At 43.3% G+C, this 27,784-nt stretch overlaps 1 pseudogene; it reads right to left on the bottom strand.

The window, feature by feature from the left end:
- LOC122092964 lies at positions 1-25,524 on the bottom strand (annotated as a pseudogene).
- Positions 25,525-27,784: the final 2,260 nt, after the last annotated feature.

Raw genomic sequence — 27,784 nt, 5'->3', positions numbered from 1 at the left:
CTAAGGGTAAATTTCAATGAGAGATCTCAAACCCAAGAGAGGAGTGATCTTATAGTGAGTAAATCCAAACTCCAAGAAAAGCTTCTTCTTCTTTCTCTGCCCTTTCTTTTCCAATGAGCACAGTCATCATTAACATTTGTTTTTTTTTTTTTTGCTAGAAATTCGAGTATATTGATTATAAAAGATAAAATAAATAATGTACAGAAAAAGACGAAGGGAAAGAACCCACACCTCTCCATGGTCAAAAGGGATTGCATGAGATCTACCTTCGACATTGCCATCAGCAGAACAGGGCAAACACACTTAACAACCACAAAAAGACACTTAAGACTTGACAGAGCAGCTAAGGCTGACTAACCCAACCCACCTTTGGCATTTCCATCAACAGGAAGAGAAGACCAGCAAAAGCGCCCACAGAAATAGGAAAAAATAGCAGATATAATGAAAATATTCTGAATCTTGGCCGATGAGAAGCATCCATTTCCAACTCCATCTTGACCAGGGATGTAATACCCTACTTCTTAAATCCGGTCTGATTACACGGTTGACCCGGTTTAACCATGCAGGACCCGAACCAGAGAGAGTTAGAGCGGGTTCCTTATGGACTATGATGGCAAGGGTGACCTTAAACACCGGCTGGCCCAACAAGTCCGAGCCAGTGCCAGAAGAGACGGGTGTACCCAAGCCGTGTACATGCACCTATTATAAGGCCATGTACGGATAAAGCAGGTATGTAGCCGTATATTAAGGCGCATACGTATATTACATCGTATGCTAAGAGTGAGATTCATGCCGAGGGCCGAATTCTGTTAAAATCCCAAGTTTTGGCCCTCAGGTGGGCGGACAGGTGGGCGCATCCACCCACCTGAGTGACCCACCCATGTGAACACTTAGTTATTTTAAGAAGTATATATAGCATTTATGTTTTTCTTTTCTTTTCTCATTTATGACACTCGTACGTTGGTGAGAAGAGTAAAGAAGAGAGAGAAAAGAAGGGAAGAAGAAGAGAAGAGAAGGAAGAGGAAAAAGAGATGAATTTCAGCGGCGCCGAGGCTTGATCTTCCCATTCCGACGCCGGAAGAGTGATCTCCAACACTAGATCTACATTTAGAGGTGAGCAAAGGTTGGATTCCTTGAACTTTCACCATAACTAAGTAAAACCCTTGATTTGGGGTAGGGTTTCTTGAGATCTTGTAAATCCCCCTTAAGATGATGAATCTAAGGTTTAATAGATGATCTATGTGTTGATTTTGAAGGATTTGAAGAAGTATTTACAAGGTTGGAGAAGCATTGTTGATTTGAAGTGATTTTGGGGTTTTGAAGGTGTTCTTGAGCAAAGAAGGTAAGATGGCTTCCCATTCCTTAAATCTAACCTAGATCTAGGTTAGAACCATCTTATGAGACCTTGAATGTGTGAAGAATGGGTTTTGAAAAGCCCCATTTGAATCCCCAAAGGTTGAGGGAAGTTGGGAAGAAACAACAGGTTTCCCACCAAGACCGGTGGGCCAGACCGGTGGGGCATCTGGCCCGCCTGTGGGCACCCGCCTGAGAGGGCAGGGCCCTCGGGCACAATCGGCGGGCTAGACCAGCGGGCTGACCGACGGGCCACCCTGCCCGTCGGTCTTAGCAGGGCCTCGGGCCCAACCGGTGGGCCAACCGACGGGCCGACCTACCCGTCGATCCAGACCGGTGGGTCAGACAGGTGGGCTGTCCGACCCACCCGAGAGACTCCAAATGTGATTCTTGCGTCCAATTGGACCCAAATCGGACGTGTGACCTTCTTTTAGGATTCTAAACATGATCTTGTCATTGGATCGTGTTAATCTTGATTCCAAAGTGGTGAAGTACTAACCCCGCTCACTCATGATAGGTTCACCGAATCCTACGCTTCCTACACCGGATCTCACCCGTACCGAGCGTGAGTCCTTGTACACTACAGGTAAGTGGAGAGAGGACGTTTGGCCTTGTTTCAAGGCATTGTTTGGCATTTATTTAATCATATCTAGTCTAGTCATGTCATCATGAAAATGGTATGTAGATTAGTCATCCTCACATTGTTATGCATGAGCGTTGTGTTTATTTTCTAATTGCCAAGTGATAATATGCTTCTGTGATGAATGTGGACATCATTGTGCATGATGCATAAATAGACTAGATGCCGTAGTCGGCTTGGAAACGAGTGCATTGGTGGCTCATGGTATGGGACGCGGTGGCACTATGCAATCGTACTATTGTCATATAGGAGCATGCGGTTTAGGATTTTCACCTTCCCGTGCTACGACCCTTTCCAACAAGGGTTGAGGTGTTGGGCTACCATTTGGGGGGAAGTAGTGGTCGCGGTTGTCGGGTCACTGTGGCGGTTAGACATTACTCCTGGCTGGTCATTAGGACAGTCGGCAACCCCGGTGGTATATTCAAGAGGGCCAATTGTACTGCTTTTAAATTGCTGGAGTCAGCACCTTTAATTTTCAGTCATTTACTTTATGTTGAGAGCCGGTGGTCGGTATGTTTTTATTTTTCCGAGTACTCACGGTGGGCCTTCTCCGACAGCCCTATGGGCGTATCGCGGGATGGAGTTCGCGGCTCGTACCCGGAGCATACGCGCACTGTGGTTGTAGTAGCACTAAACCAAAGACTTTGTAATGTTATTTAGGTGGATGTGATTTAAAATGTATTGCATAGCATGTAGTGCATATGGTTGTAAATTGTTGTGTGGACTGTTGTGTGGTCCATCCTTCCACTTACTGAGCTATGGAGCTCATCCCACGTGTGCACCTCTTTTAGATGATTTTGCAGGTCATCAACCAGATGAGCACGGGGCGGGTCCCTCTGTTGAGTTTCCTGAAGAGGACTGGTGGGCCCCTGAGGAGTTAGGGCACGACACTGATTGCTCGTGCGAGAGTTATGATGCGGGACCGTAGTTTTGATGCCGAGTTGAGCTCCACTTTTGATGCCGAGCTGAGCTCTACCTTGTGATGCCGAGCTGGGCTCAACCTTTGATACCGAGCTGAGCTCTAGGCTTTGATACCGAGCCAAGCTGTATACTCTGATTTTTTATGATTTCTTTTATGTACTTGATATGTGAATTGTACTCTTATTGTGTAAATATCATGCCTTCGGGCCCATATGTAATTAACTATTATATCACAATTCGGGTATCAAGTATTATGGGAATATTCACAGGTAAACCAAGTCTTCCGCTGAACTGATAAGCTCTTTCTTAGTTGTGTGTATGCTGTGGTGGAATACTGTATCAGATGATCCTGGCAGGTTTGGGGTAACTGGTGTCAACCCGGTCACTGGCCCGGTTCTGTGTGAACGGGGTGTGACAATGGTGGTATCAGAGCGTGATGCTCTGCTCCACTCACAGCATACCATTAGAATCCCGTAGAATCTATAATAGGAAAATGGGATTGGGTTAATGTAAAAGATTTAAAGAGTTAAAAGCCAAAGAAAGAAAGGAATAAAGATGGTTGCATTTAGGTATTTCATTCATGACATGCGTGAGAGTACATAAAAGGTAAATTAAATTGGTGTCATAACCCATCGAGTATAGAGTTTAACGAAATTTCGGCAGCATAACGGCGTAAAATGATATTTTCAAAAATTTTCACACAAACACCTGATAAACAACAGATATATAATATAACACTGATAAAAAATTTACAAGACACCACAACTAAACTACACAAGTCATCACACATACAAATTCACCACAAAAAAACCACTATTAAAATACATTATCCCACGAATAATTCCAGTTACAGTGCAAGTACAAAGAATGAGAAAAGAAAGGAAATATAAAACAAGATCCAATAACAGGAAACAGATAAGAAGCTGGTGTGGACGAGCTAAGTCCTCACTGATCCTCGTCGTCGTTGTCGTCTATAATTACTACGTTCGCCGGAGGCCTAGAGTTGACGTTGAGGCGATGATCGTAGTAGTCAAACCTCGAGTTCACCAGCCGTACCTCCCTCCGAAGTCGGCCAAAATCTGCTGAGATGGCATTGGCCGTGGTGTCCAAGTCTTTGCCCAGTCTAAGGAAGGAATCCTCCAAAGTAGCCTGCCTCTCCAGGATGCGTTCCTCCCTGGAAGCACTCTCGTCCAGCCTTCTTAGTAACTGATCTTGGCCATCCTTCAAAGCCCTTATGGTGGACATCATGCCCTCAAAATCATATGCACCACTCTCAGGTGGTGGGGCTCTATGCTGTGGGGCTGCAGCTCTGGTGAAGCCAGGATCGGTACCTCTCGACTTCTGAGGCACCTCCTCAGGGATGTCCTCATCCACCAGATCATCCTCCTCATCCTGAGGAACATAGTCCTCATCCTCCTCACTGGACTCCTCCTCTATGGGAACATCCTCCATAGGGGTAGCCCTCCTATCCCTACCTCTCTGAGCTCCTACTCTCTGAGGTGTATCCATAAGGGTGTGGAGACCCATCCTCAAGAGGTTACCCCTGTCGAACTTGTCCACTGGAGTCTTCCCCTCCTCACCACTCAGGTCCACTCCGAAGAACTTGAAGATCCTAGTGAGGATCCTGCCATATGGGAATCCTCCATCCTCGGGGTGAGAAGTGTGGTGTTCCATCGTCTTGAGGATGATGTATGGCAAGCACAAGTGCTCGGCACCTCCCTCTAAGGCCGTATAGATGCAGTAAGCTATAAAGGCTGCCATGAAGCCCATCTGGTTTCGGTGACCTCCTCTGAGGAGCAAGTTGAACTGGACCAGTCGGGAAAATACTCGAACCTCAGGGAAAAAGGATGTCTCGGACTCCGGACGGGCACTGCTACCACAGATGGTCTCGTAGATGTAGTCCGGTGTCTCCAAACTCATGAATGGACCCAGGGGCTTGCTCCTGGGAGGATTGTAGTAACGGTGCCCGGCTGCAGAGATGCCCAAAATGCTGGCCAAGGTGTCCACGGTCAGCTGGATGTCCACCCCCTTCACCATGCTGACTATAGTATACTCCCCGTACTGATAGGAAACCTCCAGGTTACAGTAGAACCTACGAACCAGCTGCTTGTAGCACGGATGGTCTACCTGGAGGAGGGACTGCCAGCCCAGTGCTGTAAACCTCTCCTGGAGCTGAACCTTGTGGAAGTCGTCGACTACCATGGTCTTCTCCATCATTACCGACCTCTTCAGAAAGGCCGGCTAGTTGGCTGCTGCCTCTGAACTGTGGAAGAGCTCCTCATCGTAGTCAGAAGGATCAAACCGGGCAGGTCTGGGTCGCCCTGTGCGGGGGGCCGGAGAACTAGTTCCTGCACTCTTTCGCTTAGAAGCGGTGGTCTTACGTCGAGTGCCAGAGGATGCGGGCTCCTTGCCTTTACGAGATGACATCCTGGCAAGAAAAGAGAAAAGCAGGGTGAGTAAAGAAAAAAAAGAGAATAACAAAGCTAATAGAAAGATGGGTGAGCAATAAGAGGAAGCCCCAAAAAACTCAATTTTCACAAAAACAGAAAAGTGACAAGACAGAGAGTAGGGCAAAACAGCAAGGTAACAAGAGGCATATAAGGCATGATAATTAAAGAAGGAGAAAACCCCCAATTCTCAAGGTGAAAGTCCAAGCTAAGAGAGAGTGCAAAAGACTCACAACAGAGAAAGCATGAAGCTTACATGCTCATGGATGAAATGCCGCCAATCTACCAATTAGAATATGCAAAGACATCTACTACTATGCCATTGAGGTCCACAAATACCAAAGAATGTAAAGAAAAATCAAAGAAAACCTAACACAAAAGATGGATTTTCATGGGAAGAAATAGGATTTCACACATAAGGTATTTTCTATGATCTCTATAGTGTGTTAAGTACAAATCAAGCATAATGCATTGCAATTGAGTCATTAATTGGGGGAAAAGAGCAAGAAATGAAGAAATCCCCAAATTTGAGAAAAACTAGGGCACGGTTGGGGTTTTTTCTCAAAATGGAGAGGTAAATCCTAGAAACTAGAAATAAATCACTTAGAGAGCATCACATTCATATGAAATCACTATTCTATGGAAAGAAACATGGAAAGGAAGTGAGATTTAAGACAACTCATGAGTTCTACCCCAAATTTCAAGTTTTGAGAAGAAAATGAGGAAGGAACTTACTTGGAAGTGGAGGAGATGAATCTTCACAAAAGCGCCGGATCGTTGAGTGAGATTGTGAGTGGAAGCGTTAAAATGCTCTCCAAAATTGCCTGGGAGAGAGAGAGAGAGAGAGAGAGGAGAATGGAAGGAAATAAGAATGAACAAGGTTTAATGCCCTGTTTGCGATTTACAGCACGGGTAGGACCGACGGGCCACCCTGCCCACCGGTGTCAGCCCATCGGTTGAGGATTTAGATCGACGGGCTACCAACGGGCCAACCTGCCCGCCAGTGCAGCCCACCGATTGAGGAAAACTTGGGAAAAATGGGAAATTTTTTATTATTATTAATATTATTAATATAATTATTATGATTGTTGTTATTACTCTTATAATTGCATGTTATGGTCAAGTGGGACCATTGACATACTTGTCGGAGCACCAGTCTTGTATCTTGGAATTAAGTTGCGGTTAGTTGCAGACTATCATACACTACAATATCCTATGTGATGGCATATATTTGTGTGCAGAAATCAATTCTACGGTGTTTAACCAATGTGGTGCATGATATGTTCCAGGTACAGGGATACGATGGTACGTACTAGATCCGGTAGCAATGCACGGGGTACCCCGCGTGGTCCTCGTCCGGTCGGTCGACCACTGAATCCCAGGAGGTCTCGCTCTGTGGGGCAAACCTCAATTCCACCACCTCCAGAGACCCTTGGTCAGGGTGGGGCACATAGGGACCCACCTATGACTACACTTCCGGACCCTCCACCGGTTATTACTCCGGGAGATATTACTACTATAATTCAGCAGTCACAACAGGCTTTCCAGCAACAAATGCTTTAGCAACAGCAAGCATTTATAACTGCTATTCAGCAACAATTGGACCTTTCTCAATCAGGTCAACCTCCCCGGATACTTACTCCACAGGACCCGCCTGTAGGGTCTGGTACGGGGCCACAAGTGGGGGGTACACCTCCAATTCCACCATTCAGTATTCCTCAGTATGGGGTGCCCCCTCCATACTCTTACTATCCGGCTTATGCTCCTAATTTTCCGTCGATGAATAATACGTCAAAGGTAGTGGAGTCATTCAAGAGGATCTTGCCACCTGTATTCTCTAAGGTGGGGAGTGATCCTCTGGAGCCGGACCAATGGATCGAAGGGCTAGAGAAAATATTCGAGGTGATTCAGTGCACAGATGCACAGAAACTCATTTGTGCGGGGTTGTAACTCAAGAAGGAGGCCAACTCTTGGTGGCAAGCCTCCAAGCCCATATTGTTGGCTGCCCATCCAGAACCCACCTGGGAACAGTTCAAGGAGTTGTTCTTGGACAATCATTACCCACGCAGCTTCAGAGACCGCAAGGAGACTGAGTTTATGGCTTTAACTCAAGGAGGTAAGACTATCCTTGAGTACCAACAGCAATTTGAGAGCTTGTTCCATTTTGCCCCAAGGCATATGAGGACAGCTGAAGAGAAGGCTGCGAGATTTCTAAAGGGCCTAAAGGCATCCATTGGGTATGTACTTGAGGTCTTAGATTTGACTGACTATGGCCAGATTATGCAGAAGGCCAAGACCATGGAGGATAAGCAGAAGGGGGAACAGTCCCTCACCCCTGGACTGTGGAAGAGAACAAACCCATTTTTGGGTATGGGTAACTCCTCCAAGGCATACCGTGGATCGTACGGTTCTGGGCCTATGTATAGGCAGCCCTATAGGCCATCTGGCTACCCTCCTAGACCAGCTGGTGGTTCGGGCTCCACATCTTTTCGCCCGAACACTAGTCTGGCACCTACAGTTCCAAGGCCGCCCTGACCTCCATCTGCAACGGGTCAAGTGCAGAGGGGCCCCGCCCCAGTTCCGACATCTCAGATTCGTTGCTTTAACTATCATTCATATGGGCACTATACAAAAGACTGTCGGGTCAGACCGGCCTTGCCCTCCAGTCAGCCCTCGGCGTACCGACCTCCCTTAACTCGGGGAAATCAACCGCAGGGAAGGATGTATGCTCTATCAGCTAAGGAAGCTGAGGCCAGTACAGAAGTAGTAATAGGTACGTTTTAAATTAAGAATTTCTTTATGTTAAATATTGATGACCTGCTGAAATTATAGGCATTGTTACACTAGGTGTCCTACCCATATCAAGCATACCAGCCTATGTTTTATTCGATTCAGGAGCTACTCATTCATTCGCATCTAAGAGATTTACCAAGAAACTTGGCATGCCACCCAGGATCCTAGATCACGGAATGATTGTTAGTATGCCTACTGGTAAAGTTACACAGTTAAAGGAGGTGTATGGTCCGTGCCAAGTGGAAATTAGTGGGAAGAACTTTGATGCACAACTCATTAAGTTTAATATGCAAAATTTTGATGTTATACTGGGCATGGATTGGTTATCGGCTCATCGAGCTAATGTGATGTGTGCTGAAAAGTTGATTAGGGTGACAGATGACGAAGGAAAAGAATTGGTATACCGAGCAGATAAAATGAAACGGGTGAGAAAGGTCCTTGTCTCCGCCCTTCAAGCGGTAAAATTATTGGAAAGTGGATGTCAGGGCTACTTAGCATCGGTACTTGATGTCGATGCAAGGATTACACCTCTAGAAGAGGTAAAGGTGGTTAAAGAGTTTCCCGACGTCTTCCCAGATGATCTGATGCATTTACCACCTGATAGAGAGTTGGAGTTTGCCATAGATTTGACTCCTGGAGTAGCTCCAGTATCTAAGGCTCCGTACAGGATGGCACCAGCTGAATTGAAGGAGTTGCAGATGCAGTTGCAGGAACTATTGGAAAAGGGGTTTATTCGCCCAAGTGTTTCACCTTGGGATGCCCCAATGTTGTTTGTCAAGAAGAAAGATGGCAGCTTGCGTATGTGCATTGATTACCGGGAGTTGAATAAGCTAACCATTAAGAACCGGTATCCATTGCCATGCATTGATGATTTATTTGACCAACTGCAGGGTGCAAGGGTATTTTCAAAGACAGGCCTTAGATCAGGCTATTATTAGCTCAAGATAAAAAGCAACGACATCCCCAAGACAGCATTTAGGACTCGGTATAGTCACTATGAGTTTCTAGTGTTATCTTTTGGGTTGACCAATGCACCGGCAACATTCATGGATTTAATGAATCGAGTATTTCAGGTTGTACTCGATAAATGTGTAATTATTTTTATTGATGACATCTTGATCTACTCCAAGACCGAAGAGGAGCACACTCAACACTTGAGAATGGTGTTACAGAGGCTGAGAGAACAACAGTTGTTTGCCAAATACAGCAAATGTGAGTTTTGGCTTGAGCAAGTTGGATTCCTGGGGCACGTAGTGTCTAAGGCCAGAATCGAAGTGGATCCTGATAAGGTGAAAGCAGTAGTAGAATGGGAAAGCCCTAAGAATGTCACTGAAATTAGAAGCTTTTTGGGTTTGGCTGGATATTACCAGCGCTTCATTGAAAATTTTGCTCGAATCTCAGTGCCAATGACTAAATTGACCAAAAAGGGTATGAAATTCGACTGGGTAGAGGAATGTGAGAAGAGTTTCCAGGAATTGAAGAAGAGGTTGGTGTTGGCCCCTGTGTTGACCATCCTTGAAGGCACAAGTGGAATGACAGTCTACACTGATGCTTCAAAAGTTGATTTGGGTTGTGTTCTCATGCAACGCGGTACGGTAATAGCGTATGCATCCCGACAACTAAAGGAGTATGAGAAGAACTACCCCACTCATGACTTGGAACTAGCCGCAGTCATTTTTGCCCTTAAGATTTGGCGACATTACTTGTATGGGGAGAAGTGTGAGATATACAGTGATCACAAAAGCCTTAAGTACTTTTTCATCCAGAAGGATTTGAACATGAGGCAGAGGAGATGGCTTGAGCTCATGAAGGATTATGACTGCGACATTCAGTATCATCCCGGCAAGGCAAATGTAGTGGCATATGCGTTGAGTCGGAAGGCACAGATTATGTCACTCTCATGCTTAGCAGTCAGCCCATCACTTGTGCAGGAGGCGACACTAATGGATGAAGCTCTCTTATATGAAGGAGCAACCTTAGAATTGGAACGTCAACCAGAAAACCTTAAATGGTTGATTGTATCCTTGACGACTCTACAGGTGCATCTGGCTATTAGGCAAGAGGTAATAATGAAACAACCTTTGGATCCTGAATTGCAGCGGATCAGAGTTAAGGTTCAAGATCAAACAATGAACGACCCAGATTTTGTTTTAGCCGGTGATGGGGCATTGATGTTTCGAGGCAGATTGTGTGTACCTGATGATTTGGATATACAAGACAAGATAGTGCGAGAAGCACATAGATTCCAGTACTCACTCCACCCAGGAAGTACAAAGATGTACAAAGACCTCAAACAAAATTACTGGTGGCCAAGCATGAAAGTCATAATAGCTCTGTATGTGGCGACTTGTCTCACATGCCAAAAAGTAAAAGCTGTGAGGCATCGACCTTATGGTACTCTTCAGCCACTCCCAGTACCAGAATGGAAGTGGGAAAGGATTACAATGGACTTCGTCACCGGACTACCATGTACACCTAAGGGGATGGACGCGATATGGGTGATCATTGATCGGTTTACTAAGACTGCTCATTTCATTCCCATCAAGACCAAGTTCTCTATGGCCAAACTAGCACAACTTTACATAGATAACATAGTGCGCTTGCATGGAGTGCCTGTGAGCATTGTATCAGATAGGGACCCAAGGTTCACTTCCAGGTTTTAGAAAAGCTTCCAACATGCCTTAGGATCACAATTGAATTTGAGTACTGCTTTCCACCCACAGACTGATGGTCAGTCGGAGCGAACCATACAGATATTAGAGGACATGCTCAGGGCATGTACAATGGAAATGTGTGGTAGTTGGGAAGAATATATACCCCTTATGGAGTTTGCCTATAACAACAGTTACCAAGCTACAATTGGGATGGCTTCGTATGAGGCATTATATGCCAGGAAGTGCAGAACTCCTTTGTATTGGGATGAGGTAGGTGAACATCGAATGTTAGGACCTGAGATGATACAGATGACTTGTGACAAAGTCAACGTTATCCAAGAACGGATTAAAGCAGCTCAGTCTCGTCAAAAGAGCTATGCAGACACTCGCAAAAAAAACATTGAATTTCAGCCAGGAGAAAAGGTATTTCTCAAGATCTCTCCTACTAAAGGGTTGCAAAGGTTTCACAGAAAGGGGAGGTTGAGCCCAAGATACATTGGCCCATTTGAGATCTTAGCCCGGGTTGGCTCAGTAGCCTACATGCTTGCTTTGCCACCTTCACTCGGGGATGTTCATAACGTATTTCATGTATCCATGTTGAAGCGATATGTTCATGATCCCTCTCATGTATTTCCCGTGGAACCTGAATACCTAGAAGCTGACATGACCTATACAGAGTAGCCGGCTGAAATTTTGGACCGAAAGGTGAAGACCCTTTGCAACCGCTCCATTTCCTATGTAAAGGTGCGATGGGCTAATCATTCACTTAAAGAAGCATCTTGGGAGAAAGATGATGAAATCCAAGCCAAGTACCCTCATCTCTTTGAACAACCAGGTATGCCAATTTTGAGGACGAAATTTTCAGAAAGGGGGGGTAAATGTAATACCCTACTTCTTAAACCCGGTCTGATTACACGGTTGACCCGGTTTAACCATGCAGGACCTGAACCGGAGAGAGTTAGAGCGGGTTCCTTATGGACTATGATGGCAAGGGTGACCTTAAACACCGGCTGGCCCGACAAGTCCGAGCCAGTGCCAGAAGAGATGGGTGTACCCAAGCCATGTACATGCACCTATCATAAGGCCATGTACGGATAAAGCAGGTATGTAGTCGTATATTAAGGTGCATACATATATTACATCATATGCCAAAAGTGAGATTCGTGCCGAGGGCCGAATTCTGTTAAAATCCCAAGTTTTGGCCCTCAGGTGGGCGGACAGGTGGGCGCATCCACCCACCTGAGTGACCCACCCACGTGAATTACTTAGTTATTTAAGAAGTATATATAGCATTTATGTTTTTCTTTTCTTTTCTCATTTATGACACTCGTACGTTGGTGAGAAGAGTAAAAAGGAGAGAGAAAAGAAAAGGGAAGAAGAAGAGAAGAGAAGGAAGAGGAAAAAGAGATGGATTTCAGCGGCGCCGAGGCTTGATCTTCCCATTCCGACGCCGGAAGAGTGATCTCCAACACTAGATCTACGTTTAGAGGTGAGCAAAGATAGGTTCCTTGAACTTTCACCATAACCAAGTAAAACCCTTGATTTGGGGTAGGGTTTCTTAAGATCTTGTAAATCCCCCTTAAAACGATGAATCTAAGGTTTAATAGATGATTTATGTGTTGATCTTGAAGGATTTGAAGAAGTATTTACAAGGTTGGAGAAGCATTGTGGATTTGAAGTGATTTTGGGGTTTTGAAGGTGTTCTTGAGCAAAGAAGGTAAGATGGCTTCCCATTCCTTAAATCTAACCTAGATCTAGGTTAGAACCATCTTATGAGACCTTGAATGTGTGAAGAATGGGTTTTGAAAAGCCCTATTTGAATCCCCAAAGGTTGAGGGAAGTTGAGAAGAAACAGTAGGTTTTTCGCCAAGACCGGTGGGCCAGACCGGTGGGGCATCTGGCCCGCCTGTGGGCACCCGCCTGAGAGGGCAGGGCCCTCGGGCACAATCGGCGGGCTAGACCAGCGGGCTGACTGACGGGCCACCCTGCCCGTCGGTCTTAGCAGGGCCTCGGGCCAGACCGACGGGCCAATCGACGGGCCGACCTACCCGTCGATCCAGACCGGTGGGTCAGACAGGTGGGCTGTCCGACCCACCCGAGAGACTCCAAATGTGATTCTTGCGTCCGATTGGACCCAAATCGGACGTGTGACCTTCTTTTAGGATTCTAAACATGATCTTGTAATTGAATCGTGTTAATCTTGATTCCAAAGTGGTGAAGTACTAACCCCGCTCACTCATGATAGGTTCACCAAATCCTACGCTTCCTGCACCGGATCTCACCTGTACCGAGCGTGAGTCCTTGTATACTACAGGTAAGTGGGGAGAGGACGTTTGGCCTTGTTTCAAGGCATTGTTTGGCATTTATTTAATTATATCTAGTCTAGTCATGTCATCATGAAAATGGTATGTAGATTAGTCATCCTCACATTGTTATGCATGAGCGTTGTGTTTATTTTCTAATTGCCAAGTGATAATATGCTTCTGTTATGAATGTGGACATCATTGTGCATGATGCATAAATAGACTAGATGCCGTAGTCGGCTTGGAAACGAGTGCATTGGTGGCTCGTGGTATGGGATGCGGTGGCACTATGCAATCGTACTATTGTCATATAGGAGCATGCAGTTTAGGATTTTCACCTTTCCGTGCTACGACCCTTCCCAACAAGGGTTGAGTTGTTGGGCTACTATTTGGGGGGAAGTAGTGGTCGTGGTTTTCTGGGTCACTATGGCGGTTAGACATTACGCCCGGCTGGTCATTAGGACAGTCGGCAACCCCGGTGGTATATTCAAGAGGGCCAATTATACTGCTTTTAAATTGCTGGAGTCAGCACCTTTAATTTTCAGTCATTTACTTTATGTTGAGAGCCGGTGGTCGGCATGCTTTTATTTTTTCCAATACTCACAGTGGGCCTTCTCCGACAGCCCTATGGGCGTATCGCGGGATGGAGTTCACGGCTCGTACCCGGAGCATATGCGCACTGTGGTTGTAGTAGCACTAAACCAAAGACTTAGTAATGTTGCTTAGGTGGATGTGATTTAAAATGTATTGCATAGCATGTAGTGCATATGGTTGTGGATTATTGTGTGGACTGTTGTGTGGTCCATCTTTCCACTTACTGAGCTAGTGAGCTCATCCCACGTGTGCACCACTTTTAGATGATTTTACAGGTCATCAACCAGATGAGCACGGGGCGGGTCCCACGGTTGAGTTTCCTGAAGAGGACTGGTGGGCCCCTGAGGAGTTAGGGCACGGCACTGATTGCTCGTGCGAGAGTTGTGCTACGGGACCGCAGTTCTGATGCCAAGCTGAGCTCCACTTTTGATGCCGAGCTGAGCTCTACCTTGTGATGCCGAGCTGGGCTCAACCTTTGATACCGAGCTGAGCTCTAGGCTTTGATACCGAGCCGAGCTGTATACTCTGATTTTTTATGATTTCTTTTATGTACTTGATATGTGAATTGTACCCTTATTGTGTAAATATCATGCCTTCAGGCCCACATGTAATTAACTATTATATCACAATTCGGTTATCAAGTATTATGGGAATATTCACAGGTAAACCAAGTCTTCCGCTGAACTGATAAGCTCTTTCTTAGTTGTGTGTATACTGTGGTGGAATACTGTATCAGATGATCCTGGCAGGTTTGGGTTAATCGGTGTTAACCCGATCACTGACCCGGTTCTGTGTGAACGGGGTGTGACAAGGGACGACCAAGACGTCACCAGGGAAGTGACTTCTAGACTCATCCTTGCTAGATGCTTGAGAATGAATTTACTTATTTAGTTGCGACTGGCCCAAACATGACTCTGCTACCGAATTTACTTCCCGGAAGCAATGAGAAATTTTCCACTCAATTGAGCTCAGATACTGGGAACAATTTAATCATCTTTGCCAAACAATCCACGAAAACAGTTATCATTAACATATCAAATAAGAGTTGTGTTTCTATTGACTTGTGCTCTTCCTTCCTATTCTCCACCACCATATCTATGATGATCACCTTCCCAGAGTTTCCTTCCCCGTCCTTGCTATAGATTGCCTCTTTGCATCCCTTCAATATCTCTATACATTTCTCATCAGTCCAGTCATGCAGAAACCACTGTCAAATGAAGTCCATATAAAGTTAGGATTAGTTTATGGCTCACTCTAGGTGTCACTATGCCTGATAAAATATAATGCTTCCATATTTTCCATATAACAGTACATAAGTTAGTCCTTGTGATAGATGACCACACATATATCTCAATAGCCAAATTAAGCAAAGAAAATTTCTCAAACTTTAATTCAAAGTTTAAGTAAAGTTATCAAAATCCCATCAAATGGAGATACATATAAAATAAATGGCATCTTTTGTAATTTTAGCTCATTCCTCTACTCATTTTTAGCTGAAATAGTACTAATGATATGCTTACCTAGTCCTTTTTTTTTTTTTTTTTACTAGAAGGATAATATTATTAAAAGAAAGGAAACATCAAGGAAAAAGGAAACATCAAGGAAAAAGGAAACATAAAAGAACAGAGCAGAAACCTCTAAGTCAACTTGCAATCTCAACCTTCGGCATGACCATCAGTAGAGAAAGCAAGCAAGCGACCTAGCTGAATCTAAATCTATGCCTGTTCGTAGCATCGTTCTCAAGATCAGTGACAATATTATCCAAAAAAATCACCGAGAACTCAGAAGTACCAACCTTAGATGCCTTCTTTACCAAGTAGTCTGCCACAGTGTTGGCTTCCCGAAGCAATGAGTTATCTTCCAAGGAATAGATTCCAAATATTGAAGGGAAGAAAGCCATTTTTGGAGAGCAAACCAGGGAATCTGTCTTCGCTAGATAGCAAAGACCACTGAAGCAGAGTCTAATTCTATCCAAATAGTCAGAGCATTATGATTCTTTGCCATCATATCTCCTTCCAAAACTGCCTCAAACTCTATTTCTTAAATCCTTTTAATACCAAGAAATATGCTAAAGGAGTCACATACCTAGCCCTCACTATTTTGAAGCACACTGCCTGCACCTGCGTTTCCTGGGTTGCCTAGAGAGCTACCATCCACATTAATCTTGATCCAGTTCAGGAGAGGTTTACACCAATGCACCTCAAGGGGAGGAGTGGAGTTGGAAGGACTAATCATTAAGCCCAGGTTTCTGCAACGAAGAACATCTGAAACTGCTCTCACCTCGTCACTTTTACCACCATTACAGAGCATAATCTCCCTGTCTGATGCTTTCAAAAACAAAGACAGCCGGTCTTGCTTTATCCTTGTGCCTTCTTTTGTTTCTTTCTCCCCAGTTATGAGAGGATACTATTGGAAAGCCCATCTTCCATGGCTCTCTAATATTTAGAACACGAGTTCTTCTCTTCCACCACATTAGAAAGCTCTCTATAGACGGCTGGTTCTTCCACGTTACCCCAAAGCAAGTGAAGAATTTTTTCCATATGGATATAGAGAAGGGGCACTGAAGAAAAATATGCTCCAAACTCTCTTCAGCCTTACCATAGAGGTTGCAAATCGAAACCAGCTGAATGCCTTTGTCTCTCACCCTATCGTCCGTAGGGAGCTTGTCATGCACCAAACGCCACCCAAAAGTCGAGTATCTAGGAGGTAAGCCTTTCTGCCAAACCAAAGAGGCCCAATGCACCACGGGCCATTTTCTTCTGATGTCCTCCCAAGCTGATGCCGTAGAGAAGCTCTCCATAGGCGTTAAGGCCCAAACTCCCATATCCTGCATTTGCACACTGGGCAATTTAATCTCCTTAATTTGATTGAAAATATAGCGAAGAAGATGAGAGGTAATGATGCAGATACGGCTGCCCTTTCTTGGTTGGACCAGCATGACCGGCTTTGGAAGCCAAGAACCAAGAAGAACCGGTCTAACCTAAGGTTTTGGTCCAACAAGGGTTGGAAATAAAATTAGTAGTTTACTTAGTATTTTATTTCATGCTTTTATTTTCCAGACTTGAACGTAGGAGTAGGATTTATTTCCTTGCTTTGGTTTCCTTTTTATAGTTGTTTCCTAGTTTAGGCTAGTTTCCATTTCAGTTAAGTTTCTAATTTCATGTTCCTATTTTCCTATATATTGGCTGTAATCGATTGAAGATTTAGAGAGTGACTTTGATTATTGAATGAATATATGTGTGAGTGTGTGCTTCTCCTTTTTCCCCTCTCTACTCTGATTTCCCCTTTCTTCTCTAAGGGTTCTCCATCAACTTGGTATCAGAGCCGAAGGATCCTCCTTCATTTTCTTCCTTTCCCATTCTCTATTTTTGGTTCTACCGTGACAGAGAACAGCAAAAAAAAAAAAATCTCTTCATACCCATCGTCCCAGCTGAAACCCCAACCCCACCGAGCCTCTGTTACCTCCGTCTCGGCCTCAGACTTCCATCAGAAAAAAAAAAAAAAACCCCAAAACCTCCCTGCCCTGCCGCCTCCTCTGTTCCTTCCGACAGCAGCAAAAAAAAAAAAAAAAAAAACCCAAGCCTCCCTTTCTTTTTCTCCTCACTTCGATTCCCAACCAAAAAATCCCACCGCCTCCTCTTTCACTTCTTTTCCCTTCCGACAGCAGCCACCGCCTCTTCTTTCTGTGTCCGACAGCAAAGAAAAAAAAAAGGGGAGAAAGCAAAAGGAAGCCATGAAGAAGAAGAAAGAGAAGTCAAAAAGAGAGAGAAACCTGAAAAATACCTGTCAATCTAGTCCTTCCATTGCCGTGAGTCGCTTCCAAGCCGTGAAGACCTTCGTCACCATCGACTCTCGGGGTTCATCCCTCCTCGTGTCGGTTCCCCTCATCCAGGCCTATGAAACTGGAAAATTGGTTTCGCCTCTGTACACTCCCACTTCCTCCATCTCTGTCGGTGACAGTTCCTCCCATTGAGTCTCCAATTTTATTTTATTTTCTAACTTTTCCACATTACCCCTCTTTTATCTATTAATTCCTTTTATCCCTCATTTTTTTTTCTTATTTACATTTAGATCCCTGTCCACACTTAATATCCTTTGTGGTTTACTTGAATCTCAAGTAATTGCAATTTTTCCCTTCCCAAAAAAAAAAAAGTTATTTACTATTCTACCATATATTCTTGAGTGCTATTTTGTTAATCATCACCATGGTAGCCAATAGTGAAGTTGTTCAATAGCTGAATTCTTATAAAGGAGAAACTGATACAAAATTTGATGCTCTCACTAACATGGTCATGTCCCTAAAAACAATGGTGGAATCCATGTAAGTTTCTATTGATCGTTTGGTGGTAGCAGATAAAGGAAAGAGTCTCATTCAGTCTGGGGATTCTTCCAACACCACTCCACAGGATCTGCCAGTAACACCACCACCACCTCCACCACCATATGGGACTGGTAGACATGATGATGGAGCAGAAAGAGTAGCAAAACTGGATGTCCTTGATTTTTATGGAGACAATAATCCAGAATTGTACATTGACTGGATTCACAGCTTAGATATATTCTTTAGATGGTACGGGTTGACTGAGGCTCGAAAGATCCTATTTGCAGAGGTCAAACTGAAAGGCACGGCTCGAGTCTGGTGGATCAAGCAACAACAACAGAATCGAACCCGAGGCATTGGTTTGGTCACTACTTTGGCTGAAATGTATGAAGTCATGAATCGGTGATTCTTGCCTTCTGATTACAAGTAACGCATGCATCTCCAGTTTGCACAGTTGAAACAAGAGAATTTAACCGTTGAAGAGTATGTTGCTAGATTTTATTATTTGGCCACTCATTCTGATTTTGAGTGGGATGAAGAAGTATTAGTGGCACAATTTCGCAATGGTTTGCACCCTCGACTTAGTGCTTCCCTTGCATCTATTCAATTGCCCACCATGGAAGACGCCGTACAAGTAGCATATCAGGTTGAGGAAAGTCTGAAATACCCATACAACCGGAGAAATTTTGCAGATTCTTTTTCTCGAGGTACTAGTTCTGTTTGGCAACAGCCTCCTACCCAAGAGAGGTCATCTAGCAAACCACAGGCTAGTGCTACATCTATGGCCTCTTCACGTCCTAGTCGGCCGTATTCTCTGGCTCGACATGTCTCTGAAATGTCATCTTCACAGCCTACTCGCCCATACTCACCCCCTCGGCATGGTTCAATTAACCTTTTGATTCTTCAAAATTTACAGTTCGGTGCTACTCATGCCATGGATTTGGACATATCAGTGCTCAATGTCCCAGCCATTTGGTTGCTTTTATTGATAAGGATTCTCCTATATCATATATTCCTAAAGAATAACTTGGTTCTGACACAGTTGAAGAGCGTGCAACAGGTGAAGTCAATGACACTCTCAGTGACGAAGACCAACATCCTTTTTATGTCATTCGTCATGTGTTGACCACTCAGAAGGCCACTGACAATGAAGATTGGCGCTGCAGTAGTATTTTTCAGACTCATGTGAAGTGTAATGATCAGTTGCTAACCTTGGTTATTGATGGAGGTAGTTACACTAATGTTGTTTCTGAAGACGCTGTTCGTAAGCTGGGATTGAATACAGAACCACATCCTAATCCTTACAAGGTTTCTTGGGTGAACAACACTAATCTAAAAATCACAGATAAGTGCTTGGTCACATATTATATTGGTGGATTTAAGGATACAGTCCAATGTGATGTCCTCCCTCTGAAGGTGTGCCATATCCTTCTTGGTCGACCTTGGTTGTTTGATAAGAAAGTACAGTATTGTGGCTATGCCAATACCTATGCCTTCAAGTATGCCAACAAGACTATAAAGTTTCATCCTGCCAAATATCTCCCTGAAATTAAGCTCAAGAAGATGGTGGGATCATTCCTCATTCAGCATATTCCTTCAGACGGTCTCCTCGGTCCTTTCCCTAACTCGACGGAGTCGAGTTCTTTTCAGAGGAGGAGAGTTGATGCAGATATGGTTGCCCTTTCTTGGTTGGACCAGCATGATCGGCTTTGGAATCCAAGAGCCAAGAAGAACCGGTCCAACCCAGGGTTTTGGTCCAACAAGGGTTGGAAATAAAATTAGTAGTTTACTTAGTATTTTATTTCATGCTTTTATTTTCCAGACTTGAACGTAGGAGTAGGATTTACTTCCTTGCTTTGGTTTCCTTTTTATAATTGTTTCCTAGTTTAGGCTAGTTTCCATTTCAGTTAAGTTTCTAATTTCATGTTCCTATTTTCCTATATATTGGTTGTAATCGATTGAAGATTCAGAGAGAGTGATTTTGATTATTGAATGAATGTGTTGAGTGTGATTCTCCTTTTTCCCCCTCTCGGCTCTGATTTCCCCTCTCTTTCCCAAGGACCTCCATCATGTAACCTCTGGAAGAACCCATTCCCCCTCACTAATAAAATCTCCCACCTTTGCAGAGGTAGATAGGGAGCTAGAATTATCTAAATTAATCTCCTCTATAATAGACTTTGGTCCCCACCATTTGTCCTTCTAGAAATTTACTATCTGGCCATTCCCAATAATCTATCTCTCCTTGTCTTCCACGAAACTCCACTATCTGGCCATTCCCAATACCTATTGCGATGGAAGAGGGGTGATAGTCTCTAAAAGTCCTTCCATCTTTTTTAGGAAATCGGGCTCTAAAAAAAAAAGCAGCAGAAGATTTTTCATTTTTCATTCTCTAAACCAATTTACAGAGCATGGCCTTGTTTGAATCTCTAAATCTTCCTAAGCCCAGACTTCCTTCCTCCTTAGGCTTGCATAGAGAGTCCCACTTAACAGTAATGGATTTCACTGTGCCCAGACCTCCATCTCTCCATCATTGCAATGAGAGATGAAGGCCACTAGTAGACTGAAAAACTATGTGTAGGCATTATTGAAATAACCGATTTCACCAGTTCCACTCTACCTGCCATGACAATAATTTTCCTTTCCAACCTGCCAGTCTACCCTTGACCTTATCCATAATTGGCAACAAGGCCTCCTTTTTACTCTGCCCTTGAATATTTCAACTCCAAGATAGTGCATGTCGGAATATTTAGGATGTCAGATATGCTTTGCTTCTTGGTTGGAGGGATTTTTCCCATGAAAAATTTGCTTTTCTATAAGCTAATACATTGGCCAGAATATTCTTGATAGTTATTCAAAAAATCTCTTAGATTTGTGACATACCTCATGGTCGCATTGGTGAAAATGAAAATGTCGTCTGCCAAGAGAATGTAAGCAGGAGTTCTAGCGCCTCTTGGACCCTAAACCGGTTTCAACTTGTTCATTTGGATCAAGGATTTCAACCCCCTGGACAAAACTTCTTTTGTAATGATAAAAAGCATTGGAGATATGGGATTGCCTTGTCTCAATCCTCTCTCCACTCCCAAATATCCCTGCAGGCCGCCATTCACCAATATAGATATCTTAGTAGATATCAAAATTTGATGCAACCAAGTAACCCACTTCTCTAAGAAGCCAAATTTTCACAGGACTTGAAAGATGAAAGGCCATGAGATTGTATCGTATGCTTTCTTAATGTCTATTTTCTGGCCAATTCCAGCCCCTCTTATTGAGACAAACATCATATTTGCAAGCTCTGATGCCAAGCTGATATTGGAGTGAATCATCTTCCCTTTTTGAAATGCACCATTTTCTTTTGAAATTATTCTTAGAAGAAAAATTTCTTGTCTCATAGCCATCACCTTTGAAATAATTTTGCAGTAAAATTTCCCTATGTATAGAGGCCGAAATTTATCCAGAGAAGAGGCTCCCTCCACCTTTGGAATAATCACTGAAAATTTTTAATTTACCCATGAGGCATATGACTGGAACTAAAGAAATGCCTTGTAGCATTGCAAACCTCCTTCTCCACAATATGCCAACACCTTCTAAAGAAATCTCCAGAGAAGCCGTCTGGGCCTGGAGAACTATCTGGGTCAAGCTCCCACACCGCCTTTTTTATCTCTACATCATCCGGGATGGAGTCTAGATAAAAATATCTCCTTGATGAAGAACCATGGGAATATTATCCAGTAGCTCCGCATGGTCTACCGTTGGAACAGCCTTGTGAAACTTCTCATAGAAACTCACAATATAATCTCCCAACTAATCACAACCTTCCACTATAGACCCATCCTATTTCTTGAGGCATCTAATGGTATTTCTGAGCCTTCTCATTTTTGCAGACAAATGAAAAAACTTAGAGTTCCTGTCCGCCTGATTCATCCACCTGATTTTAACCTTTTTAGCCCATAATTTTTCATGATTACCCAAGGCTTTAATCAGGGCAGTCTTTGCATCAGCTTCCAAGGCAAATGAGTGGTCGTCTAAACCATAGGCTTCAATGCTCAACTGCACCTACTTCAGATTCTCCTTTACCTCTTCTAGAGCTCTATCAATATTAGGAAAGGATGAGCGAGCCTAGCTTCTAAGAGCCCCTTTTAATCTCTTCAACGTCAGCATGAGGACAGAAATTGGATTACCTGATATCCATTCTCCCCAAGACGTGGCAACCACGTTGTCAAAGTCCATATGATCCATTCAGAATTGGTGGAATCTAAAAGGCCGGTTGTGAGGTCTCTGAGAGGTTTCAAATGAGGTCATGATAGGGGCATGATCCGACGCAATTCTAGTGAGGGCCTTTTGAGAGCAATCCTCAAAGTGAGTAATCCATTCATCCTTGCAGAAGCTTCTATCTAAAACTGCACACACATTTCCACTGCGACGGTTGTTAGACCAGGTGAAGTTCCTACCAGTAGATGGCACCTGGGCCATAGCACACTCATCAATCATGGCCCCAAATTCAGCCGCCAAACCCATGCTGAAATTGCCTGGACCCCTTTTCTCGTGAGATTGGAGGGTCGCATAAAATCATCCATTGTAGTCCATGGGGTAGGAGTCTAAGGAAAGTCAGCAATCAAATTCATCCACAGAGATTGCCTTTCAGCCCTAAAGCTGCTCACAAGAACAAAAGAAATATAAGCAACAATTGAACCCCATGCCAGAGAAATTGAGATATGCTGCCCAGACTCCGAGATCCTCACAAGAATCTGCAAATTCCTCTTCCAAATGATCCACAGGTTTGGGACTTTGCCTACCCGATTGTTGTGGATGAAGTCACTATACAAGCCTAATTTATTAAAAAATAAATAGGAAAGGCACTTACCTCTATCATAGGCTCTGCAATGCACAGAAGGATAGGATCCTTCTCTTTAATTAAATTTTGTAAGGTGTTTCTTCTAGCCGCCTTCTTTATTCCTCTGATATTCCAGAAGAATATCTTTATAAAATTACTTTTTGAGGAAGGACTGCTGAACAGACTTAGACGGTTTTTCCTTCTCCATAGTAGCTTTTTCCTTTCTACCAGCCATTTGCGCATCACAACACATAGCATTATCGATATCGATGACCTCCTGATGATGCACTATAGCCCGTCCTCCCACCAATTGGGTTTGAGATAGCCCCGACACAATATGGTCCGACCCCTCCCATACTTAACCTCGATTAGTTCTACCTCCTCTAGTTATTCCACGGTCTCCAAGGGCAAAGTTGTATATCACTTTTTGTCGAGGTCTTAAAGATTGGGCAACCTGGTTCTCCCCCATTCTGTCCGAATCAACCCTTAGATCCATAGGAACTTCTTCTCTCTGGTCTCCTTGTTCCAAAGATCTCTGTGATTCTTCATCAGAAAGAATGGTATCCTGGTCCGACCCATATTCGTTCTCTCCTAATGGGTTATTCACCATAACCAGCTCATGACCCACTAGGTGTTGGCTAGGATTTGAATTTGAATCTCCAAAATCATTGGAATGGATATTTCCATTATTAGGAATATTCCCTTGGCATAAATCAACAAAAAAATCGCCCTCTATATGGTTATTCTTATCTTCACCCATGGTTTCCATAACCGAATGTGTAAAATCTCCTACCATTCTGGGAGATTTCTCACGACTGGGGCTACCACCATTGATCGCAGGCCCTTCTCCCCACCACCGGCAAGGTCTGCAAACTCATGTGCATCATTCTTCCTATCCCTCATCTTCTCTCTATAGTGGTTGGTCTGGTGTCCCAATTTTTTTGCAGAAAGTACAACGGGAAATGTCATCCTCGTACACCACTCATTGTTTAAACCAGAAAATTTCATTCTTTCCAGGTTGCTTCTGCTCCACTTGTATCTCCTCTACCCTAGAACCACCCAACTCCACCTCGACAAGGACTCTGGCATAGCTGCAGATCATCCCATTCAGGGCTCTACAATCCAAGGCCACTGGTCTTCCTGTTGCTTTTGCTATGGTCAGGAGGATCTTTTCATGCCAGTACTCCATCGGGAGCTCATGAAATCGAACCCAAACCAGTTTGGTTTGAGTATGATTATCATGGATACTGAACTCCGAATGCCATCGCTAAAATCTAATCAGTTGATTTCCTACCTTAATTGGTCCTCTCCTCCATACTGAAGACATATCCCTCTCCTTCTCAAAGCAAAAAGAATGAACCCTTTTCCTAAAGGGGCCAAAGTAACCTTCCCCTTCAGATTCCATGTATTTTCCGAGTCTCTGCGAATATCTTCCATACCAATAAATCTGAAGTTTGTTCTTCTAATCAGGGTGAAATTAAAGTTTTGAAGCTTTTCTTCATAGGCCTCTTGTGATATCACCACCTTGGTCAATGGCCCTACTCAAATCGGGTCTGGAAGGTTATCCACCTCCGGCAGCATCTTCTTTGTCACCGATGCATAAGATCTTTGGCCTTCAGTTTCTCCTACATGTTTATCGCCTCTCACCTCTTCACCTTCCAAGAGCTTGTTCTCCTCAATCGGACTATATTTCGTTGCATCATCCCTATTCCCCGTGTGAACGGGATTCCAGAAATCTGTAATCAGTTTTTGTTTGCCTCTATCTGGTGGCCAGCCTCCGTCAGGATTGAGCAATATTGGCCTGTTCGCAATTCTCTCTTCCTCGCTTTCTTCCATCCATGCTTATCTAGTCCTTTATCACATAGACTATCCCGTTTATTGTTATGCGAAAAATAGTAACATAGATTTTTTAAAAGAAAAAAAAAATAAAAAAGTGAAAGCAAAAGAAATTCACTTGCCTTGAGCAGAACTACATCTGCAGGAGGGATGGACTCAAACATGTCACCTGCAATATGTTAGGTTCTCATTCCCTTCCAAATTAGCAACCACGTGAGGTAGGTCAAACACTGTACATTTCAAGCTTGGGAAGGTTTCAGCAATGGTCTTAGTCACAGTTCCAGTGCCACAACCTTGCACCCTGTAACAACCACACTTATCACCACTCGAGCATGGTTTGCCATTGCTTTGTTGACAAATTTGTTGAAACCTTTGTCTTCCTCTGCATAGCCCCATAGGGTCTTCCCATGCGCGGTCTCGAATGGATTGAGACCATCCCCCTGGAACCATGCACTAAGGAAATGCCAAGGTGTTATCATGATGGGATCAAGATTTGCTTGCAAGAAGGGTGACACACTCTTGGCATTATCCTTAAGGAGAAGCCTAGAAGAGGGTGTGAGCATATATCCTTCTTCTTGCTGAGAGAAAAAGCTAGAGTGCACCAACAAGCGCCTGAGGCGGAACAGAAAAGCAGTCTTGGTCTTTGGGATGGCAAGCTTCATGACTAGTTCAGAGAGGGTAATGGGTTGGTGATGGTTGTTGACAATGTCTAGTATGCCTAGCTTAACTGCACACTTAAGTGACAGAGTTTATGAAGGCAAATATAGGGTTCCATATACGAGCTTGAGCATGGAACAACTCTTTAGCACTCTCTTTCTCAATGAGATCCATTGATTTGGTCACTATTTCAAGAAATCCCAGCTCTCACTCACTTCTAGGTTCTGTCGAAAGATGGGATCAATGTCATATGTATAGGAGTTCCAAGTGAAAAAAAAAAAAGTAAAACAAAGCTTGGAGGGCATGTTTTTCTTGTGATTTTTCCTTTCCCATTATAGCTAGGTAAATGCGATCTTTTCCTTCGCCACTTACTGTTCCAATGAGGTGGGGGGTGCGGCCTATGCTCATGGTCCACCTAATTGGATAGGTTCAGGCGTTGAGCAGACCAATTAATGCACTACCATAGATTTCAAATTAAAGTCAATGAGTGAAAATAGGTCAAATCAGTTTTATACGTCAAGGACCAATCAATAGGCCAAACTATTTTTCTTTTTTGAGAATATATAAAAGCAAAAGTACATGATTCTAAATTGAATGCCAATTGAGTGATATCCTGGGTTCATTCCTGTTGCGATTTGTTTCATGCTGCGATAAATTGGGTGAGTTGACAAGAACCGCACATGAGTTACGTTTCAATATGAAAAATTGAGTTACATGAGGAGGCATTACAAATTTTATAACATTCTATAACCATAAGGGAAAGGGAAAGGTATCATAAGTTATAAATAAAAAAAGGGGTGTTCCACAAAGGTTCAATTTCTTTAGGGTCGTCAAAACATTGTCGATTACCTATAATATATAACAGCCTAAAATATCATTAAAGGTATCTTACTCAATTTAACTGTTAAATTAATTATATTGCAGGTCTTTGTTAAATAAATTTGCTAAATTTAATTATACTGCATGACTTTGTCAATTGGATTTACTTTGCTAAATTTAATTCTACCGGAATTTGAGGAATCAGAATCCGATCAAGTGAATCACCCAATTAGAATCAAAATGATTCCAGACGAGTTCTGCAACTGTATTCGAATTGTCAGGTTTCATGTTTGATTTTCATTTTTCAGTTAGTAAACTCAATAAACTTCCCTTCCATAGCAATCCCAAAGTTTATTAAATCAAAAACTCCAAAAAAGTACAGACTTTAGGAAATCTTTACCGCTTCTTCCCAATTCAAGTTTCTAGGCTTTCAACCAAGTCCAGCCAATTCCGATCAATAGTCAGAATTGTGGTGGTATGTATGTAGGAATGGTGGCCATTTATGATTCCAGACGAGTTCTGCAACTGTATTCGAATTGTCAGGTTTCATGTTTGATTTTCATTTTTTAGTTAGTAAACTCAATAAACTTCCCTTCCATAGCAATCCCAAAGTTTATTAAATCAAAAACTCCAAAAAAGTATAGACTTTAGGAAATCTTTACCTCTTCTTCCCAATTCAAGTTTCTAGGCTTTCAACCAAGTCCGGCCAATTCCGATCAATAGTTAGAATTGTGGTGGTATGTATGTAGGAATGGTGGCCATTTATGATTCCAGACGAGTTCTGCAACTGTATTCGAATTGTCAGGTTTCATGTTTGATTTTCATTTTTTAGTTAGTAAACTCAATAAACTTCCCTTCCATAGCAATCCCAAAGTTTATTAAATCAAAAACTCCAAAAAAGTAGACTTTAGGAAATCTTTACCTCTTCTTCCCAATTCAAGTTTCTAGGCTTTCAACCAAGTCCGGCCAATTCCGATCAATAGTCAGAATTGTGGTGGTATGTATGTAGGAATGGTGGCCATTACTATCTCACACTTTATTGATCGTTGATACTAGTTTTAAAGGTTTAACACGGATCACCCATCAAGTAAGCTCTGAAGGTTTTACTTGGTAAAAGGAAATTTATTGATGAGATGGTCCAATTGATCCTATACCTCGTTGACTGACTTTTCCTAGCAAAGGAATCAACTAACTATTTCCTTACATTGGATTAGAGAAACTACATGACTCCAAATATGCTGCTTCGTGAACAATGTTATCAAAAATAGAGTATTGAACTTCAAGGAGACCCACGATTACCAGTGAGATATGTAATCATGTCCTTATTAACTGTCTTTAACACTGATGGAAAGAGAACAGCTCAAAAGCTACAAATATCGGCCTACCCATATGATTTCGGAAGATGAAGCCCAACACAGATAGGATTACTTTAATTTAGGAATCCTTCTTGAGGAGTTCACTTGACAAGTTCTTCCGCTGCTACTCCAAGGCTGAATGAACACTGTCCACCGCCCCGGGGGGGATTAATCCTGTTTTTAAAGGCCGCACGAGTGCTGCCAAATGATTCGAGTACAGGTAAGATGCTTCCCGAAACACTTTACCCAATGGACAATTC

Source organism: Macadamia integrifolia, chromosome 11 (assembly GCF_013358625.1).
Source record: "Macadamia integrifolia cultivar HAES 741 chromosome 11, SCU_Mint_v3, whole genome shotgun sequence".
NCBI classification, from domain to species: Eukaryota; Viridiplantae; Streptophyta; class Magnoliopsida; order Proteales; family Proteaceae; genus Macadamia; species Macadamia integrifolia.
This window is presented reverse-complemented; position numbering and strand designations above follow the sequence as displayed.